The 22,841-nt window shown below is 48.3% G+C and overlaps 1 protein-coding gene across 3 annotated transcripts in view; it reads left to right on the forward strand.

The window, feature by feature from the left end:
* Positions 1-22,841, forward strand: part of arhgap28 (Rho GTPase activating protein 28) — a 265,341-nt gene that overhangs the window by 101,354 nt on the left and 141,146 nt on the right. The window contains exon 1 of one of the 3 annotated variants that reach the window (XM_072468331.1): positions 10,187-10,528. The exons of the other annotated variants lie outside the window; for them this stretch is intronic. The gene's annotated coding sequence lies outside the window, so the exon portion shown is untranslated. Of the gene's footprint in view, positions 1-10,186; positions 10,529-22,841 lie in introns of those variants that run through there. 3 annotated transcript variants of the gene reach the window in all.

Raw genomic sequence — 22,841 nt, forward strand, 5'->3', positions numbered from 1 at the left:
ATGGCCTCCTTCTGCTCCTATGTCTTGTGGTCTTATAGATTTGTGGCCGACAGCTTTACTTTTTTGCTAATTTCCCTTCATATTCAATAGTTCCCAGTTTCTTTTGAAGTTTTTAATTTGTGTTTCTTCCGAGGGAATCTATCATGTATACATTTCACAAATGGAGCCTTTGTTTCTACTTGTCTTGACTTCAGTCAAACCCCTTTTGACCTCACTGGTCAGGTCTGTTTCTGACAACGTGTTGACTTTATTCCATTCTGCCCCCCTGAATGGGGTCTTTCACTTGCCCCCCGAATGGGGTCTTTCACTTGCCCCCCGAATGGTGTCTTTCACTTGCCCCCCCGAATGGGGTCTTTCACTTGCCCCCCGAATGGGGTCTTTCACTTGCCCCCCGAATGGGGTCTTTCACTTGCCCCCCCGAATGGGGGGGAAGTCTTTGCCTCCTCTTTGGGTTATTTTATTGTGTCTTCTTTGAGGTCTTCATTGGCTCATCTGGGGTCTTCAGTTGCCTCTTCCTTTGAGGTCTTTGTTGCTTATGAACCTTTTTTGAGAGTTGCCCTCTATTTGGGTTTTTTCCAGTTTTTCTTGTCCATTACCATTTGTTCCTCCTTGCTGTTGCTGCTTTAAGTGTATTGCCACTTTAAATGTATTACCGCTTTAAGACTGTCATCTTTTTTTTCCTCAGCTATCAGCAGACGTCGACTTTGTCTGTTTTTCCCATGCTTTTGGAGTTTTGGCGCGAACTAGGCTGCTCTTCGTTTGAACTTTTAAAACGTCGCCTTTTTACTAAAGGAAAGCCCTTTCAGCGATTTGGGGGTTATTTTTCTTGATGTTTTTTTCTTCCTTTTTTTCCCCGAAGGTGCCGGTTGTTTTGACTATTTCACTTGGATGACCCAGCGTGGTCCATTTGGGGGCATTATTTTTTTAAACCTGCTAACCTTTTTAAAAAATAAATAAATAAATAAATAAGTTGAGAACTTTTCTGCTTGCTTCAAGTCCAGCAGTGCAGCGATTGCTGCCATGGAGCCCCTGCAGTCTCTGCTCTGATCCTTCAGATCAGGAGCTTGTCCGTTTCAGCCTCTTGATTTTCCCGTGCTTCGGGACGCCTTGCTGCAGTTCACTTGGGGCATTTTCTTTTTACTGAAAGCACTGCTCTTGATGTGCTTTAAAAAAAAAAAAGAATGTTGCAGCAATTTGTTTTTAAATTTAAACTTAAAACCACAGCTCTTTTCTCGAGTTTTTAATGCATTCCACCCTGGACCTTTGACTATACTGGCCAATTCAGGTTTGTTCTGCATCTCCAATGCACTGAGCCTCCCGGACCACATCTTCTCCTCCTAGTCTGTAATGTAAGTGGAAGTAAGTTTCTGCATTTTGCTCACCCCTCTTGTGGATTCTGACCCAGGAGTCTTGCCGTGTACTCTCCAGTGCCCATGCATCTTAGAACTGTCTCCCTTTTCTGATTCTACATTGTTCAGGGTCTGGCAGTATCTCAAATGGGTCTAGTCACCCATAGAGAGACATTCTAGTGAGTGCTTTCTTTTTCAGACTTTGATGAAAACCGGATACTCTCAGTTGTTGGGCCAGAGGCAATTTCATGATCATTTTAGCCTCATCATCAGATGCAATGATGCATTTTCACAGGCTTAATTTATGAATACAAAAAGGATTCATGAAGAATTGTTCAGCAGCCTACAGCAGCAGCATGACTACATCTAGGTCACTACATGTCTCTCTGCCTAAGAGAGGACTCCATCCCTTGGGATGATTGCACCAATTGGTCCCCCAAAACCAGATGACCTTACTCTGCTGTGTTGCCCCTTGGGACAATCACCACAAATTACCACTACATTTCTCTTACTAACTTGTTAAATGACAATAAAACACTCAGCGACTTACATTTCTATAGCAAATTGAACTAATAAAGTACTCCGTACCTTTCACAGGAACATGCAGACTCAATTTGACACCCAACCACAGGAGAAAGATGGCCAACGTCTTGGTCAAGTATCCACATTTTTAAGGGGGATTTTAAATAAAGAGGGAGAGCTAAAGAAAAGAGGGAGAGGTAAAGAAGTGGAGAAGTTCAGGCGGTGTTGGAGAGATTAACATGAGGTTGTGTGGTGGGGATATAGAACTGGAGGCGAACAGGCATCCCGGAGCGTTGGAGAGCTGGAGGAGGTTGTTTAGAAACTCAACTGATGAGTTAACCACACATTTTATTTGCATGTGAGAAAGTCTGTTCTTGGTCTTTAGCAGTGAGTTAATCTGTCTAGTGAATTCTGTTTGCCTTTACCTTCATTTTTAGCCAATCTTTTTGTGGTCAAATGAAAGAAGCTGAAGTTATAAGCAATTACTTCCTGGAACGAATTTAGAATTGCGTTCTCTCAAAATAGAATTCATCTGGTCATAATTTTTTCCTTATGCCAGTTTTCCGACTTTTCGCAAACTATCTCTAGATGCATCGTAAGTGACCATCGGGAAATAATTATGTTCAGGTTAGTTTGATGCTCCATAATGATTCGGGTATGGATACCTAGCTCTGTAGATCAATGCACCCAGATGTAGTTTCCATCATGAAGCTAATATTTGCAGTTCTCCTTGGATAAAATAATCTCATTCAGTGGATCATAAAAAGCTGGTTACAGAATTGAGCTTGGTCATACATGATTAACATTAAGCTTTGTTATTGCTACGTTAATCAAGGTGGCTTAGTTTTCTTTACAGAACCACTTTCCTTTTAACTTTTTCATTCCAGTATCCTTGTCCCTTCAGATTTGGGATCTGTACCTTTTTCGATAACTGCACTTGAGCATTTATTTGATTCTAAGGATTAACAATCCCTTCACATGTTGTCATTGATTCACTTCAGTGTAAGCAGGATTATTTTGTACTGGTGAAATATTAAATGAGGGCGTAGCTTGAATATTGATTTACTATTTTAAACAATTATTTTGCCAAAAGCCACATGTTCACACACTGGGCCCTGTCCTGTGCTGACAGATGGAGCATGTACACACATTGCGCCTTTTTCAACTAAACAAACGCTTGGGGAACAGCCATTCCTTGGTCCATTCCCCAGGGCAATGTCTTGGCCAATCAATTAACCTGCCTGGTTTGAATTTGAACAATGCTGACGGTTGACTGTTCCATGGCAACACCTCCACCAATCACTTGCCAGTACTGATGGTAATTTCTCGCAAGCTGTCCTGACGAGTTAAATATGAAAGGTTTTGATAGCATGTCTCTTTTCTTTCAGCATTACTCGAGTTCTGTACAGCCAGACAACTAAACTTAAATATATTGTACAGTTGGGATTGGATAAATTAATTACAACACATCTCTCTTTTCAGCAATAGAACAGAGTTGATAAGGGATTATTATGGGATGGGACATGGATGGTGTGAGATATGGCAAGTTGCAGCTGAGAGGTTGGTTTGGAATGTGGTGGAGAAAGTGGGCCTTCGGGTGATGAAGCTATGGTTTAGAATTCCATTGAGGCAGGGACAGAGGGGGCGATGGAGCTAAAAATAGCCTGGTTTGGATGGGAAATGTTTCTCCAGTATCAGGACAGCAAAGTGCATGATTGTGTTCAGCCTGAATGGGCAACCAGAAGCTGCAAAGAACCTCGAGGTGGGGGGATACAATACAGTAGTTATGACTTGCTGGATTTTCCCAGTCCTGTGGAGGCAGGTTTAGGAGGCAGGACCGGGAACAAAATTGGTTAAAAGCACGTTGGATCGGATACCCAATGCATAGTGATTCCTACCTGCAAGCAATTATGCCGAGGACGTGGAATAAGCGTGGCAGAGACTCTACTGCCTGTCAGCTGTGGATAGCTACTTATGACCACATCATTGGGCTAATTGATGAGGAAATGCCATTGAGACTTAACCCTTCATTTGAACTGAAGGCAGCCTCTCGGCGATTGGACAAGAGGCCATTGATGCCTCCTGCTCATCACCCCAGTGGAGACCCACTGGGATGCGACAGCCACTGCTGTGTCCACAGACCATCCTGTGGAAAGGTTCCACCTCCACATTGCTGGCCTGACAGCTGTGGTGATGATGGCCTTTACCTTTTTTTTTTGCAATCCTGCAGAAAGCGGCAGCATTTTGAGGTGCCGCTCAGTGTCCGCCTCAGTCGTGCCCACCTCTGCTGACCGGACACTGAAGTCTCAAATGATGCAGGCTGCGGGCAACCTTGCCTTGGTAATGGCTCTCCTCCAAATCAGGAGAAGGATGGCCTGTCACTGGTTGGCACACGTCCAGGAGAAGCACGAACCTGAACAGCAAGAGGTAGCTGTTTAGCACAGGGCTAAATCGCTGGCTTTGAAAGCAGACCAAGGCAGGCCAGCAGCACGGTTCGATTCCCGTAACAGCCTCCCCGAACAGGCGCCAGAATGTGGTGACTAGGGGCTTTTCACAGTAACTTCATTTGAAGCTTACTTGTGACAAGCGATTTTCATTTCATAGTGGGGTCTCTGGAAGGCCAGATAGTCGGCAAACATGGATCACTGCAATGGCGAGCATCGGCTCGACCACGGGTGTGTGCCAGGTAGTACTCTTATCGAGGGATGAGTGAAATGCAATGCGGGAGGTGCCTCATCTCCCGGGGTGTGATTGTTTAATTTGAAACCTTCTCCAGTATGAACTGCAGCTTCAACTCTGTCGGAGTAATGAGGAGCGCCTGGCCTGCTTTGAGAGAATGCCTGTCCCAGTGGCGTTTAAACATGGCGCCTGAACCTTCCACCCCATGAGGGATGGGCGAGATTCACTGAGCACCTTGTGGATGCATAATTAATAAGCGGACCAGCAGAAGATCATGCGTGCTCAGCCGTCCCGCCGCCCAGCGGAAATCACGCCAACTTTCCCGCCCTTCGTCAGATTTAGTCTCCAGAATTGAAAATTCCAAACCCAGGTTTTTAAAAAAAAAAAAAGTTCCTCGGACCGCTCTGTCCTGTGCAGCTCGCTCTCATTACAATATTTCCTGAATTTGACACACTTCTTCCTGCTTACACAGTCGTACAAAAATATTAAACCAAATTATGGAAACAATGAAACGGCTTCTGGCCTTCCCACACCACGGTGCGGAGTCATTGTATAATTGGGAAAATTATACAAGGTTGTAATGCACCTATGTATCATTTAATGTTCCATTTATCTCATCGTTATTTCTCATCTGTATTATTCTACTTTTGACGCAAGATGTGATGTTCCAATTAAAATTCCTGTCATTTACTTTTCTCATCTGGTCATTTCTGCTCCATGCTTAGTGCTTAAGCACCAAAGCTCTCTTTTGCTCTTGAAGATGGTAAAGTGATTCCTCTTAAGTGTTCAGCGATCGCGTTGCTCTCCTCGTTTGGATCAATAGATGTTCGTAGCTCTAAGCACTTATGCTCGATTTTGGGCTGAGTTTTATGCCCCCCTGGAAGAGAGGGATAGGGGAGGGGGGAGGGTGGGATGGCAGACAGGCTGGTGTAAAATTGGGCACCAAGGCGATGGCAGTATGCTCATCACCTGTCCGGTCCCCATGGATTATTTTCCTTGTGGGAAGGGAGTCGTCGGGCAGCCCACTTGCCCATGGGCCAAGTGAAGGTCCTTAAGATGCCAATCAATGGCCATTTCAGAGTCTCATCTCATCATTACTGGAACTGCAGTGGGGGAGGCCAGCGACAGTGCTCAAGTGAAAACTAACGGCATTTTGACCAGGGGGGGTGAGGGGGCGCCTCCTGTCCAACCACCCTGTCTCCATCAAAGGTATTCCCTCTTTCCCCCTCTATCTGCGGTGTTGATCCTGGCACCACCCCCCCCCCCATCCCCTGTGCCCTGGCAAGACTCCAAACTTATCTTTGTCTGGGCTCCTGTCTCCTCTTACCCTTCCCGCCTCACTGCTGGGACAAGAGAGCTGCTGGTCATTTGATTGTCTGGTAGCTCTCCGAAGTGTGATATCCTCTCCAATTGGGGTGAAAGTCTCACCTCAACCCTGGTAAAGGCCACCAGCCAGATGAATGGCTATGGGAGAACTGGCCAATTGAGCCTGCCCCTTATATAATAACGGCTAACCATAAATCCCCACCTCACTAAACCCCAAACCCTCCCAACCATCTTCAGTTGTTTCATCAGTGATCTGCCTTTCATCATGGATCTGAAGTGGGGATGTTTGCAGATGACTGCACAATGTTCAGCACCATTCGCGACTCAGATAATGAAGCAGTCCATGTCCAAATGCAGCAAGACCTGGACAATATCCAGGCTTAGGCTGACACGTGGTAAGTTACATTTGCACCACAGATGTGCCAGGCAATGACCATCTCCTACAAGAGAGGATCTAACCACCGCCCCTTGACATTCAATGACATTACCATCGCTAAATCCCACAATCAACATCCGCGGGGTTACCATTAATCCAAAATTGAACTGGACTAGCCACATAAATATTGCGGCTACCAAGGCAGGTCAAAGGTTAGGAATCCTATGGCAAGTAACTCGCCTCCTGACTCCCTCCCCTCCCAAGTTAGTTCACCATTTACAAGTCACAAGCCAGGAGTGTCGTGGAATACTCTCCACTTGCCTAGATGAGTGCAGCGTCAACAACACTCCAGAAACTCAACACCATCCAGGACAAAGCAGCCCGCTTGATTGCTCCCCTTTCCACAAACATTCAAACCTTCCACCACCGACGAACAGTGGCAGCGGTGTGTGCCATCTATAAAATGCACTGCAATAACTTGCCAAGGTTCCAGAGGCAGCACCTTCAAAACCCACGACCGTCTGGAAGGACAACAACAGCATATACCTGGCAACCTCACCACCTAGAAGTTCCCCTCCAAGTTCCTTCACTGTCGCTGGGGCAACATCCTGGAACCCCTCCCTAACAGCAGAGGGTGTACCTACACCTAAAGGACTGCAGTGGTTCAAAACGCCAACCCATCACCACCTTCTGAAAGGCAACTAGGGATGGGCAATAAATGCCGGCCTAACCAGCGACGCTCACATCCCGTGAACGAATAAAAAACACTTGAACACACAAACCGGATTTCTCCGGTCGATGCGATTCACTTTGCCCGCCGGCAGCACACCCAGGCCCGAGGGTTTCCCAGCAATGTGGGGTGATTACAATTGGAAATCCCATTGATAAGTGGCAGGAAGAGAGAATCCCACCGCAAGCAAACAGTATGCCACTGAAAACCATGCGGCTGGGGGACCGGAGAATCTGCCCACAAGCTCCTGGTTGGGGGCAAAAAAACCACTTTAGTCCAACTAGTCTAGGTTAGCACTTACAGTCCGCATGAGCCTCCCCCATCCCTCTTCATCTAACCCTAACATAGAGCCGTTGGACTGAATGGCCTGTTTGTGCCATAGATTCCATGTAACCCGTAGGTAATTCTGGGGAACAAACTTTGAAACATTCCTTTTCTGGCCCTTGAAGGCTCCGGCAGTCCCTCATGACTGAGGCACACCTCTCACTCTCCCACTAACCTTCCGTATGCTGGTCGCACAGATCCCAGATTGGGTTCGAGAGATTAATTGATCCCTATGTTGTAATGGTCAGTTTTGTTTTTGCAGTTTATAATTTGTTTATCATAGAGGCCGTGCACAAGATTTGAGCTGATTATTCTGGTCTAATCGCACTGCCTTGAATTAGTTTGACATGGGAGCTAACAGCATCTGCAAGAATTAGGCCCAGCACCAGTCCTGGGCTCTGCAGCTGGCCATTGAATAAAGACAAGATTTGATTTGAAGATAAAGTTGGTGTCAATTGACTGGATCAGGGGTCCCGGTCAACAGCTCTGACACAGGACATCACCGTTCCTGCCTTTATTAATGTGGTGAGCTTGGTGCTTCAGATGTGGAATATGTGGCTTTGCACCGCCAGCCATATTGGACACCATGGGCGTGATCGTCCCAAAAGGGAACAAAGATTCCAGTGAGTGCGTTTAACCGCGTGTTCGCCGGCACTTGGAGTGCCGGGAAACACGTGGCTGTTCAACGCTACTCGTGTGGAATAACGGGCCTGAAAGGGGAACACAAGGCCAAAGATCTGGATCGGCGCAGGCTGGGAGGGCCGAAGGGCCTGTTCCTGTGCTGTGATTTTCTTTGTTCTCTTTCAAAATTATGAGAGGTATGGACAGGGTGGATAGCAACAAGCTTTTTCCAAGAGTGTGGGTGTCAATTACAAGGGGTCACGATTTCAAGGTGAGAGGGGGAAAGTTTAAGGGAGATGTGCGTGGAAAGTTTTTTACGCAGAGGGTGGTGGGTGCCTGGAACGCTTTGCCAGCGGAGGTGGTAGAGGCGGGCACGATAGCATCATTTAAGATGCATCCAGTCAGATATATGAACAGGTGGGGAACAGAGGGAAGTAGATCCTTGGAAAATAGAAGGTCGCACGTAGCCCTGTTTTTGCAACGGAGAGCTCTGCTCGGCAGAACAACCCGTTGTAGCGAGAGATCAGATGACGTCCCCATCTCAGATTCGCACAAATAAAATCCCTGACCTTCCCCAGCCTGAACACAATATGCAAGGATCCCACGGTCCCCCCTGTTGTGATCTTTACATAGGTATGTACGTAAGGGGTGAATGGGAAATTGAAAGATCACTGGCGGGTATAAAAGCAGACGCAAGCGGCTCTCTGGCTCTCTTGGTGATTAGACTGTGACAAGAGCAGGAGCATAGATCTAGCTCAGGGCTACTACTTGTGGTCAGACACAGCTACTGTATATAAACGTTGTAACTTTTCTACTGGTATTGATCTTAAAGTAAGAACTCACGCAGTTGTTAAATTCTGTTACTCAAACCTTTCAATACCTCTGGACGACTTTGAGCCTTCACACCAAGCCGCAGAAAGTCTCTGCCGCAACTGGATTGAGTAACGCATATTACATACAGTAGTGCTACCAAACACACTACAGTAAGGTAACAAAAGATCCCCCACAGTGGGCAACCCCAGTCCAATCGAGCACAATAAAACCATGGCAGTGCCTCTGCCAGCTGACAGTGCCACCTTGACAGTGTCGGGATGGCACCCAGGTGGCACTGCCAGGGTACTCGGGTGGCACCAGCATTGCCAGAACACCGCCCTGCCCAAAAGGGCATGCAGCTTGGGGCCCGAAGGGATTGAATCCCAAAGCCTCAGGTACCTTTGAAATCTACACATTCGAGTAAGGCCTCGCTCTAATATGCAGATTTGCCAAAAGGCGATCCCGCCCATTGTGGGCGGGATTCTCCAAGCAACATCTCATGAGATTGCGTTTAATCTTGCGAGGCGTTGGGAGCCAGGTGGATCCCGGGAGCGGGGTCTCCCGGCTTTCACTGGACACGCTGCTCCGCGGCGAGATGTTTTTCGGGTGCAGCTTGGTCAAAAGATCGCGCCCTACGGGTGAGATTCTCTGACCGTTCTCGCTGGGGGGGATCTTACAGTCCTGTTGACGGCGCACTCTGCGGCAGCGAGGAGTGTGTTCAACGGGAAGCCCTGTTGACAGTGGCGGGACCAAAAGGTCCCACCGCTGGTCACTGGCGACCCGCCGCAGAACACGCCACGGGTGGGTAAGGGTGGGAGGACAATCCAGCATTTTCAAGGCCACCATTACAGATTTCCTTTTATTCCAGATTTCATTGCGTTAGAATTTCAATTCCCCAGCTGCTCTGATGGAATTTAAACTTAGACCTCCAGATCATTAATCCAGGCTTATACGGGGTTTAGTAGTCCAGTAAAACAGGCACGGAGTTACTGTACCCTGTGAATAATGCGATGAGAGTGAGTAATGGGAATGCTGTAAGATCTGGCAATGTTACCTCCTTGCTTCACTTTAAAATATGGAAGGTTACTTCAGTGCACACATTGAAGTTAGTGTTTTTTCAGCAAGACAGCATGGAATTGTTTGATGCGGCTCGAATGTCCCCATATGTTCTGAGCAGGCTTAACTGTTTCGATGCATCTTGCTTTGTGGTTTTTTTTTTTTTTACACGCCTTTCTGCAGACTTGTATCTATAAGCTGAAAAAAAAAATCACTCAACAGCGGTCATCACCAAAAGGAAAGTGTGTGACTCACACAGAGTTGGCTACAAACTCCAGCAGGGTTCTGCCAGCCCTTTAACTGATGAGAGATGATTTTCCTCTCGAGCTGATTGTTACTGTGTCAGAGAACGTCAGACTTTTGGAGGTTACAGCTGACTTTGAATCGCTTCGGGTTTCACACCGAGTGCTGACACACCGCCTTTTGTTGTGCTGGCAAAGAGTAGGGCGCGATGGGCTTTCTCTTTGTGCTGAACATGTGTTTTGTTTAGTAGCTTATATTTTCTGGGCTGCCTCTCGGGTTCTGGGAGTGCGTCCCCGAGGCTAGGCTAATGGGCAGATGGCCCAGATTCAGGCTATCGGCTTGAGACTGACTAGATTCTCATGGCTTCCCTGGAACTGTACTAAAAGCAAAGACCAAAGGAACTAGACTTCTCAGCTTTGAACCGAGGAGGCTGCGAGAGGACTTTTTTTAAGGTGCATTAGAGAGGAAAAAGTGGAGCACTCTATCCAGGTAAATCAATGGAATGGGACAGTGGGATACAGTGTAAAATTAATGAAATGTTAATTCAGGAATGATGCCCTGATGAAACAAAGAATGACCAACAATTTGAATAGCATGAAGCTGTGGAGACAAAGAGAAGCCTCCGATTCATTCAGGTCCAGTAAAATTCTACTCTGGGGAGCTGAAGTTTATTTTTTAGATGAAAAAAAATAAAAAAAAATAATGATTTTTGTGGGATGTGGGCTTCACTTTGAATGCCAGCGGTTCATGCCCATCCCTAATTGCCTCTGGTTTTGAGCGTCTTGCCGGGTCATTTTAGTTGAGAGTCCACCACATTGCTGTGTGGATGTGGAGTCGCATGTAGGCCAGACCAGGTAAGGACGGCAGATTTTGTTCCCTAAAGGGAACTAGTGAACCTGATGTTTTGTTTTACAACAATCTATCATAGTCCCATGGCCGCAATTGCTGAGACGAGCCTTTAATTCCAGTTTTATTTATTATTGATTTTTAAATTGAATTTGTGGTACTTGAACAAAAACATTTGCCTCGGCCTCGTTACCACGGCGCCATCTTCGTTCCCCCCCCCCCTCAGATTTGTGAATAAAATGGTCTCTGATTTAAATGTCTTGATGTTTTAAGCTATGTGGGGGTTAATTTGGCCGAAGGCTGAAAACTGGCCTTAATGGGTGCAGTGCGAATAAGACCGACCTGCTTAAGTCTGGGTTTGACACGCAATTTTGGTCCTGATTACTGAAATTTGAACACGCCTGGAAGTGCTAGTCAGAAACCTGTAGGCTTAAAATTCACATGCTGATTAAGGCAAGTTTCATGGAGCAATAAAAGGGGACGTCCATTGGATGTGTGGAATCCTCTGACTGACACAAAGTAGTACATTGCGGGATAACCCGGAGATCGGATGCACAAGTTCTCATTGCAACACCGGGTGTCCTGGTGGGGTTCTTCAGAGAAGGAGTGATGTCTTGTGCCCATGTTGGGAGAAGGATGCCACCCTGCCCTCCTGGCACCCTCCCATGGCATCTGGTGCTGCTCTGCCTGGCTTCATGTCTTCCTCCCATTCCTCGCCCAGACCGGGGGGGGGGGGGAGGGGGGGGCCCTAGCAAGGTGTCCATAACCAAGCTCTTCCTTCCACCTGGTGACTCCTATAAGGTCTTCACTAAGGCAGCACAGCACTCCTTTTTAGGGAGAGTCCTCAATGTCTGGAATAAATGTTGCCTGTGTTAAAGTCTTGACAAAGTGTAACAGAAAGTCCCCTGACATGTTTCAGAATTCCCCTTCACAGTTCCTTTTTTTTTCTATTAATTCATGGGACATGGGCGTTGCCGGCTGGATAGGCGTTGGTGGCTGGGTTACATTTATTGCACATCCTTAATTTCCCTTGAACTGAGTGGCTTGCTCAGCCATTTCAGAGGGTAGTTAAGAGTCAACCGCTTTGCTGTGGGTCTGGAGTCACATGTAGGTCAGGCCAGGTAAAGACGACAGATTTTCTTCATCAAAGGGCATTAGTGAATCTGGTGGGCTTTTGTGACGATGGTTTCATGGTCATTATTAAACTTTAAATGCAGATATTTAATAAAACTCCAATTTCACCATCTGCTGTGTTCATTACCGAGGATCTCTGGATTACCACTCCAGTGACAATACCACTACACCAACAGTATCTTCAAAATTAAGGTAGGGTGCTCTTTCAGAGGGTCAGTGCAGACTCAATGGGCTGAATAGTCTCCTTCTGCACTGTCGGGATCCTAGTTTAATGAGCCTCTATGCTGGCTTCAACCCCTTTATCAAGATTCCTGCGCTAAACATCGACTAAATCAACATTTACGTTTCATCTTGGTCAACTCTTCAGTGTCCAAAGTATTAAAAGATCTCCCTGTGGTTTACACATGCTTTCTCCAAGCCGATGATCAGCAATAATAGGATTGTAGGTATGTTATCAGATTGGTATGACTGAGTTTTGCCCTTTTCTCATTTTTCTCCTTGCGGTCGAAGAGAGTTGACAGGTGGTCTACTCAGACCTACAGCAACTCCTCCTCCTTATAGAAAGCTCCCGATGAGGTGTGCCGAGAGCCTTGACTCTGATTCACCCGCACTCCTGGATGTATATACCAATCTTCTGATTGCCAGCACTTCCTGAATTCCTTAGCAAAGTCCGAACGCTCTTGGTGAACGGAAGCATCGTGCACCGCGATCAGGAGCACTGGCTGGGAACAATGAATCTATGTGTTCATTAAGTTCCCACTATTTGCAAACTAGATAATAATTTACAAAGGATGTGATAAGTTTTTGACATGAAAATAAATTATTTCGCGGAACTAAACAAAACATTGGCGTCAATGTTATCACTGACAGCTGTGGCTGAGCTGGTAACTTTCTTGCTTCCTGAGGCTGAAGGTTGTGGGTTCAACTCCCACTCCAAAGACTTGAGCATAAGATGTGGGCTGATGCTCCAGCACAGTACTCTACTGAGCAAGTAGGGGCATTCTCTTTTGAATGAGATGTTCAGCCCAGACCCTTCCAAGGTGGATATAAGAGACCGCAGGGGCACTATTTTGAACAATTGGGAAGCTGTCCCCGTGCCTATCTCTTAACCAACATCAACAAAAAGCATGTTATCTGGCCATTGACACATTACTCTTTGTGCTTCTTTGCTACGTGCAAGGTAACTCCCACATTTCCTACTTTGCAACAGCGATGACACTTTGAAGCGACTTCACTGGCTATAAAATGCTTTGGGTTGTCCTGCATGGAAGGCACTATTTAAATGGAATTCTACTAACAACTGCTGCACTACAACAAGCAGAGAGATAGATTGCCCTGTTTCCCTTTTCATGTCACATGGATTGTAAAGCGCTCTTTGACCCCGTCATGCATTGAGTGAAGAAGCGGAAAGCACTCAAACCTGACTGATGGCTATCATGGGGCCTGACGCGACATCTTTGTTAATGAAACAGTTTCAGGTCAGCACGGCATCTTCTTACAGTTTTATAGATAGCAGTAGATTATTGGAACTTAGTTGTTTTATTGGCTGAGGCAGCAGGCATTAAAAGCATGCATTCAGAAAGTGACTGCCGGAAGCAATAAAATAGCATGTCATGTGAAATTCATAATGTAATCTTGAAGACCACTTTAATGCTGAAAGAATACAGCTTTATGAGCCCGTGTGTGGATACCTTCAGCTTTTGTCAATCAATCTGTTACATTTTCTGGAATATTTTTGTGTGCCTGTGGCTGCACAGCTTTCCCAGGAAGGTGGTCTCCTAATGTAGCTCTGCAAGTGTAACGTGGATTAAGTTCATGGTTCTTCCCTGGATTTTTCAGACAGTGGTGAAGTGATGGTTACTGGTCACGGACATCTAAGAAAGTTGTCCGCAAAGGCCGAGTGATCTTTGTTGTGTGGACTTCCTCTTTTCCCAAATCAGGGAGAAGCACTTTTCTCTAAGTTGATCTTTTCTCGACACCTTGCTATAACTGTAACATTATATTCTGCAGTCTCTCCTTCCTTCCCTATGTACGGTATGCTTTGCTTGTACAGCATGCAAGAAACAATACTTTTCACTGTATACTAATACATGTGACAATAAATCAAATCAAATTTCAGGCATCCAGCAACAGTAGCCAATCATTTTGAAGATTTCTCACAGACAGCTGTTGCTAACTTTTGGTTGGTTCACTTGGCTCTGTTTTATAACCTTTGCTCTAGAGTCGTCAGGTATCTTTATGATACCGCCACGAGGTTCAAGTTCAAGTAATGATCAATAACTCAACACCCCAATTAGTAAGATTCAAGTCAAAACACATTTATTATACACAGTAAATCGCAACTCATGCATAAACTCTACTTTCTAGGCTATTTCTATCACTAACAGGCCTATACTTCGCTTCGGACTGGCCCACCAGGTCAGGGGAACAAATGGCCTTTCGTTCAGGTCCTGAGTCTGCGGGATTCAAAAGCTGGTATGGACTGGTAGCTAGGAGCGCCTATCTCGTAGCGAGCGTTGACTTGAGACTTACTTTCTTGGAGGCAACAAGACAGGTCACTGTCACAGGTTGGTTCAAGTTGCTGAGTGACCCTGCCAAAGAAGAACGATTTGAACTTGGGGGCTTTACTTTATAGTCCCCAGGGGCTTCCCGCCCTTTGGAGCGGACCCCGTACCTGGTTCCAAGCGATTGGACTGCTTTCTGATCACTTGGATCGATTTCTCCAATGCTGGAGCGGTTCCCTGATCGCTGGGCGGTCCTAAATGTCCGTTGGCCTTACTTTGTCTTGGCTCCTGCTGGCGCCGAGGAGTCTGGCTTGGCTTTATTCATCTTAACTGTTGCCATTGTGCCTTGGAATCGCACATTACTATGTAGATGGCTGCTACATTACTATGCAGATGGCTGCTGGGTTCAATGCTGTCTGGTTGTTTTGCAGGTTCCAATATACATGATTTCTGTACTTGCAAGTCTTTGCCTGTGTCGGCTGAATTTCCCTTCAGCCTTTGCGGTTCTCCATTTTAAGTCGGGAAGTGGCCAACTCTGATGGCTACACAGCAAACAAATAAATAAAGTGTTTCTTTTTAGTCACAAAAATAAAGGTTGGGGCATGCATATTAGAAACAGAAATATCATAACCTTTTAAAAACATATATTAAAACTGAAGTTTTATCGTAATTGAAAACTTTGATGCCACATAAAGATAAAAATAATTTTCCAGGCCATAAGCGGTTCTTCAGCAATAGTTATAACTGAGTACACCATTAAAAACCCAGTTCCACAGGGAATAATATTTTCAGGGTGTTTTTAACAGCAATATTACAGCATAAATGAGATACTCTCATCAGTTCAGTGATTTCTAAAAGATGACCTTCTGTGGGGACTTCACTGCACCCAGTGGAGGAACAGAGAATCACTGACAGCTACTTCCGAATTTCCACGTTTAACTGCACATGGGAAGACTCCAAGTTGCTGTCAGTTGTGCAGCTACTATGACTGCAGACGGTTTTACTGTTTTTACAACTGCAAAATATGGGTTGTGTGTCCTTCTGCCTCGCTCTTCCGCTCTGAAAATGGAGCCTCTGCACCTCTCCGCATAAGTGTTCTGGTCTGATTTACAGGCATCATACGTTCATTTGTGAGGCATTATTTAATCTATTGGTATTCAACTGGCACTTTGACAGAAAGCAAGCTCAGCTCCCCTGATTACATCGTTCAATGGTGAGAATAAATTCCATGGTAGAATACTGAATCACATGGATCAAAGAATGCTGGATCCGCTGATTTTGGACAGGGCAGCATCTGAAGATGCGTCAATTAACTGGTTCTTAAGCAATGGGTGCCCCAATTCTTACACCGTGAACTGCCCAATCCCATGATCTGTTTTTGCAACTCAGTAACACGTCTGGCTAAGAACCAGAAAGATGGGTTTAGTGTTCTGACAGCACCATTGCAATTGTTTACATGTACACATCAGATACAGGTATTCAACTTGCTGGACTCTGAGGCAAGTGCTGCAGAAAACAAGGGAGCAGGGAGTGGGGTAATGTGTATGTTCACAGGAGACTCCTCCAGGTCCCTGATATCATCAGTGGAAGTCTGGGCAGGCTGTGAGACATGGTGGACAGCAGAGAAGAATGACCAGAGTCAGCTAAGAGACGGGTAAGAGGACGGAATATTGGGGGTGGAATGATCTGGAGTAATTTTTTTTTTAAGCATATCTTCACCACACTTTTATTTTCCCCCTTTTGGGGAATAGTGAGGAAGTGGTGACAGGATTCCCCTGCTGATTATCAAACTGTTCAACCGCGTTATGAACACTCCTGGCATTCCGTCCTGGCATTGGACTTCAACCTGGATGAATACACCTAAAGGCAAGAGGATGGCGGAGATTTTGCACCACTGTCATTTTAACATTTGGGTTAATTTTGTGAAAGAGAAATGTTTGACGATTGAATCATAGAATCTCTACAGTGCAGAAGGAGACCATTCAGCCCATCAAGTCTGAACTAACCCTCCGAACGACCACCCACCCAGGCTCACTCCCCCACCCTATCCCCGTAAACCCACCTAACTTTGGACACTAAGGGGCAATTTAACTCCTTCGAAGAAAAATATTATTTAATTATTTTTTATTGCTGCTGATATCTCTCAGGCAAGTCATTGAATACAGAGAATAATTGAATCTATTCGTGAGTTAGAAAACAATGATGTCATTAACAGGCTCTTTAATTTATGATGTGGAGATGCCGGCGTTGGACTGGGGTGAGCACAGTACGAAGTCTTACAACACCAGGTTAAAGTCCAACAGGTTTGTTTCGATGTCACTAGCTTTCGGAGCGCTGCTCCTTCCTCAGGTGAATGCTCTTTAATTTATGTTTCTGTTCTGAGCTGAAGGGTTTGATAGGTTCGATCAAGAGAAACTATTTCCTCCGATGGGAGAGACCTTGTAATTAGAGCAGGGCATTCAGGGGTGAAGTCAGGAAATGTTTTCACCAGAAATTTCTGGAACACGCTGCCATTACAAGTTGTTGATGCTAGGCCAGTTGAAAATGGCGAAATTGAGATTATTTTATTTTGTTAGATGAGAGTATTGAGAGAAATGGGATGGAATCCTGTGCCCTCCCCTGTGGCAGGCTTGGGGGCAGGGAGGGCTTCTAATCGGCCTGGTCGGTGGCAAGTGGGAATTGCCCCATCTTCCCTCTTCCACCCTGATTACATCCAGGGTATGAAGGCGTGTGATGAACGGTTACTGCCTTATCATCATGTAAGGGATGTCCCCTTTAAGACCAGGCTTGGAACCCTGGGGACTCCGCCTCTGGCTCCGCCCATCTGGGAGCCATACATAAAGGCCTGCCTCATGGTCTGTATAGCAGTCAGCTCTCGTCCAAATCTGTAGCATAGTTATTAGCCTAATAAAGCCTTCTTTACAGTTTAATCCCTAAGCATCATTATTGAGGGTACCTCAATTTATTAGGCGAAACTAGATTCAGGATGGACGCAGGCCTAAAACCAGAGAAGCTAAATCTGGAAGCACGAACGCCGGAGGCAAAGGAAATTTTTAAATACTGGCTGCGGTGCTTCGAGGCCTACCTGGACTCCGCAGAGACTCCCATCCTGGGGCCACGCAAGCTGCGTCTACTCCACGCCCGGGTGAGTCACAGAATCTCCGCCACGCTCGAAAAGGTGACGATTTATGAGGAAGTGATTGAGTTGCTCCGCAAGCGGTTTGTCAAACCCGTCAATGAGGTGCACGCCCGGCATCTGCTCTCTACCTGCCGGCAGCGCTCGGGGGAATCGCTCGACGAGTTTGTTGAGAAACTCACCGCGCTGGCCAGGGACTGTGACCATCAGGATGTGACAGGGGAAGTCCATATGAACCTGCACATCAGAGATTCTTTCGTGTCCGGCATCCGCTCGACCTACATCTGGCAGCGACTGCTCGAAAACGGGGCAAAAGACCTCCAGGAGACGCTAACGCTCACCTCCTCGCTGGAGGTGGCCCGACATAACTTGGGTACGTACCCTGCGGACTCTGCCAGCCCCCCCCGGACTTCCTCAGACTCGCCCGTATTACAGGCCTGCGCCACGCGGCGACCCGCTCACCATGGGGGCACACCTTGCTACTTCTGCGGGCAGGGCCAGCACCCACGCCCACGCTGCCCAGCCCGCTCCACGATCTGCAGCGACTGCGGGAAGAAAGGGCACTTTGCGAGGGTCTGCCTGGCCAGACCCAGGGGCCAGAAAAACAAAGAACAGCCGGCCCGAAAATCAGGCTCTCAGGCCCGCAGGCCTCGCAATGCTGCTGCGCACCGACCCGACACGTCCTCTTCTGACGCGTCATCAGCCTCGTGCGAATCATGGGAGCGGCCATCTGGTCGGCGGCCATCTTCTCGACCCGACACGTGCGACCAACGGCAGCGGCCATTTTACGACTCCGACTACCCGCGACTGGGTGCGATCACCCTCGATCAAACTCGGCCAAAACACCTGCAGAACTCCATGATGCAGGTCCAGGTCAACGGGCACGACACTGCATGCCTCTTCGACTCCGGGAGCACGGAGAGCTTTATCCTCCCTGAAACGGTAAGGCGCTGCTCCCTACGCACCCATCCCACATCCCAAACCATAGCCCTCGCATCTGGGTCCCACTCGGTACAAATCACGGGGTACTGTATTGCGGATCTCTCGATCCAGGGTGCCAAATACACCCGTTTCAAATTTTATATCCTCCCTCACCTCTGTGCCCCCCTGCTGCTCGGACTGGATTTCCAGTGCAGCCACCGAAGCCTGACACTGAAGTTCGGCGGACCCTTTCCCCCCCCCTCACGGTGTGCTGCCTTGCGACACTGAAAGTCGCACCCCCCTCGCTATTCGCTAACCTCACTCCTGACTGTAAGCCTGTCGCCACCAGGAGCCGGCGCTACAGTGCCCAAGATATGGCTTTTATCAAGTCAGAGGTCCAGCGTTTACTGGGAGAGGGGGTCATCGAGGCTAGCAACAGCCCTTGGAGAGCGCAAGTGGTGGTAGTCCGGTCCGGGGAGAAGAAACGGATGGTCGTGGATTATAGCCAGACCATAAACCGATTCACGCAGCTTGATGCGTACACCTTTCCTCGCATCGCGGAAATGGTAAATCGGATCGCCCAATACCGAGTCTTTTCCACGGTCGACCTCAAATCTGCCTACCACCAGCTCCCCATCCGACCAAAAGACCGCCCCTATACTGCCTTCGAAGCAGCCGGCCGGCTCTTCCACTTCCTCAGGGTCCGCTTTGGTGTCACAAATGGGGTCTCCGTCTTTCAAAGGGCGATGGACCAAATGGTGGACCAGTACGGTTTGCGGGCTACATACCCGTACTTGGACAATGTCACCATCTGCGGCCATGATCAGCAGGACCATGACGCTAACCTCAAAAAGTTCCTCCAGACCGCCCGAGCCCTTAACCTGACCTATAACGAGGGCAAATGCGTTTTCCACATCACCCGGCTGGCCATCCTTGGCTATGTCGTGGAAGACGGGGTCCTAGGTCCCGACCCCGACCGCATGCGCCCCCTTAAGGAACTCCCTCTCCCCCGCAGCCTCAAGGCCCTCAAACGGTGCTTGGGGCTTTTCTCCTATTACGCCCAGTGGGGCCCCAAGTATGCGGACAAAGCCCGCCCACTCCTAAAGACCACCACTTTTCCCCTCTCGGCTGAGGCTCAATTGGCCTTCAACCGCATCAAGGCCGCCATGCACGCTGTGGACGAAACCATCCCTTTCCAGGTAGAGAGCGATGCATCAGACATCGCCCTGGCTGCTACCCTCAATCAAGGAGGCAGACCAGTAGCGTTCTTCTCCCGAACCCTCACCGCCTCCGAGATTCGACACTCTGCAGTCGAAAAGGAGGCACAAGCCATTGTGGAGGCTGTGCGGCGCTGGAGACACTACCTCGCCGGTAGGAGGTTTACCCTCGTCACCGACCAACGGTCGGTCGCCTATATGTTCGATAACACGTAACGGGGCAAAATAAAAAACGATAAAAGTTTGAGGTGGAGGATCGAACTCTCCACCTACTCGTACGATATCAAGTATCGTCCAGGGGAGCTCAACGAGCCCCCAGATGCCCTGTCCCGCGGCACATGCGCCAACGCGCAGGAGGACCGCCTGCAAGCCATCCACAATGACCTCTGCCACCCGGGGGTTACCCGGCTTGTCCATTTCATCAAGTCCCGCAACCTACCTTACTCAACCAAGGAGATAAAGGCCATGGTCAGGGCCTGCCAGGTCTGTGCGGAGTGCAAACCGCACTTCTATCGGCCAGACAAGGTTCGGCTCGTGAAGGCCTCGGGCCCCTTTGAGCGACTGAGCGTGGACTTCAAGGGGCCCCTCCCGTCCACCAACCGTTATGCCTATTTCCTCACCGTGATCGATGAGTTCTCCCATTTCCCATTCGCCATTCCCTGCACCGACATGACCTCAGCCACGGTGATTAAGGCACTGCACAGCATCTTCACCCTGTTCGGTTTCCCTGCTTATATCCACAGCGACCGGGGTACATCGTTCATGAGCGATGAACTGCGTCAGTATCTGCTCAGCAAAGGCATCGCCTCGAGCAGAACGACCAGCTATAACCCACGGGGAAACGGGCAGGTGGCGAGGGAGAACGCGACCGTGTGGAAGGCTGTCCTTCTGGCCCTGCGGTCGAGAAATCTCCCAACCACCCGCTGGCAGGAGGTCCTACCCGATGCCCTACACTCCATTAGGTCACTCCTCTGCACGGCCACAAATGAGACCCCTCATGAGCGATTGTTTCTCTTCCCCAGGAAGTCTACCTCCGGGGTCTCGCTTCCACCTTGGCTGACGGCTCCGGGACCTGTTCTTCTCCGGAGGCACGCGAGGAGCCATAAAACGGACCCCCTAGTTGAAAAGGTCCGACTGCTCCACGCCAATCCCAGTTACGCCTACGTGGAGTACTCCGACGGCAGGCAAGATACGGTTTCCCTCCGGGATCTGGCGCCCGCTGGATCCTCCACCACAGACGCCCCTTCCCGCGCCGCTCCCCTGCAGGACCCGTCGCCCCCTACAACACACCCCCTTCCGGCCCTACCACCCGTTGGTGTGCTCCTACCCTTGCGCCCTCCCTTTACACACCCCGCCGGCGCCGGCTCCGCTACCCCCGGCCCTGCCTAGTTCCTCTGCCCCGACCCGGACCGAAGCTCCGACCGCTCTGCTCCCGGATGTGCCCTCAACCGGGACGTCCGTGCCCGCCGCACCACCGCCCGAACTGAGGAGATCGAGGAGGACGATCCGGCCGCCGAGACGGATGGACCTATGATGGCACTTCACCCCCGCCGGACTCCTTTTTAAACAGGGGGTGAATGTGATGAACGATTACTGCCTTATCATCATGTAAGGTGATGTCCCCTTTAAGACCAGGCTTGGAACCCTGGGGACTCCGCCTCTGGCTCCGCCCATCTGGGAGCCATACATAAAGGCCTGCCTCATGGTCTGTATATCAGTCAGCTCTCGTCCAAATCTGTAGCATAGTTATTAGCCTAATAAAGCCTTCTTTACAGTTTAATCTCTAAGCATCATTATTGAGGGTGCCTCAAGGCGCATTAATGGCGTTCCCGTCTCAACATCAATTGGGGCCTTTAAGTGAGGAATTGATGCCAATTTAAGATCTTCATCCTGCTATTGCTGGTATGAATGCAGCAGCAGATGGCAGGCTGTTAGTTTGTTGGGGAACATCACAAGCAAACCCTCACATGTTTGTGTGTGAGCTTCTGATGGTGAGATCAGGAGGGGTGTTGGGGGTGTTCCCCCTTGTTCAAAGGCAGTGCAGCTCATCAAAGGGACCTGGCGTCTGGATAGAGTACCCACTGAAACCCCTTCCCTTGCTGCCAACCTCCCTCATCCTCTCTCCTGAGACCCTCCATCCCGTGACTCCTTTCCCACCATCACTCTCCTGTGCCCGAACCCCCTCTTCATTTGAGGCCTCGAGTGGGTGTAGTACCAGCAGCAACCACTGCGTCCCTGGTGGTGTTGCTGAGTATAGAAGAGAAGCCGTACTTGGATTGGCCTGCAGTTCTAAACAGGCGGGACCTCTGTTCCTGGGGCCCTTATCCCAGGGAATGGCCCACCATTGGGGTGCTAAGTGCCTGTCTGGCACAAGTTATAGTGTGTCTTCCCAAAGTGAGGTAACACGGGGATCTTATTAGATCTGGAACTGGCAGCTGAGACTCCTGTCGCCTCCACAAGATGTGTCCCGTGAAAATCAAGGCAGAGAAATGGAGAGAAGATACAGATTGACATTAATCTAATTGAAGAATAGAATCGGCTCAAGGAGCTCAATGGGCTACTCCTATTCCAATGTTCTTAACTAAGTCAATGAAACCCGTCTCTTCTTACTAGTATTGTGGCTTTTAAAAAAAGAAAGAAATGGGTTTGATATAATTGTTTCACCGATGCAGCTTGTGCACGTATTAATTATTCATCTCCATTTTATGTGGCAAATTCCACACATTAGTGTCCAAATGGCCCACAATCTGGATCCAGCCCTCAAGTATGCAGCATCTCTGTTAGCTTCACCCATCCCCCATTCTGACACACCCACTTCCACACAACTCCCATCCACCATAGCGGCACTTAGCTTCGTGATTGAACACAATCGGCAGGACATTTGTGATAACATCAGGGATTTGAGTTGAGTGAGAGCACATAACCGTCAGTGCAGTTGGAGGCAGGAACTGACAGCAGAGGTGTCACAAACGGAGGTGTATTCAGAACCAAGTTGTTAAGTAACGCAGTTTCATCATTTTACATTGTTGGACTGAATACCTGTA

The sequence above is a fragment of the Scyliorhinus torazame genome, chromosome 11 (assembly GCF_047496885.1).
Source record: "Scyliorhinus torazame isolate Kashiwa2021f chromosome 11, sScyTor2.1, whole genome shotgun sequence".
Lineage (NCBI taxonomy): Eukaryota > Metazoa > Chordata > Chondrichthyes > Carcharhiniformes > Scyliorhinidae > Scyliorhinus > Scyliorhinus torazame.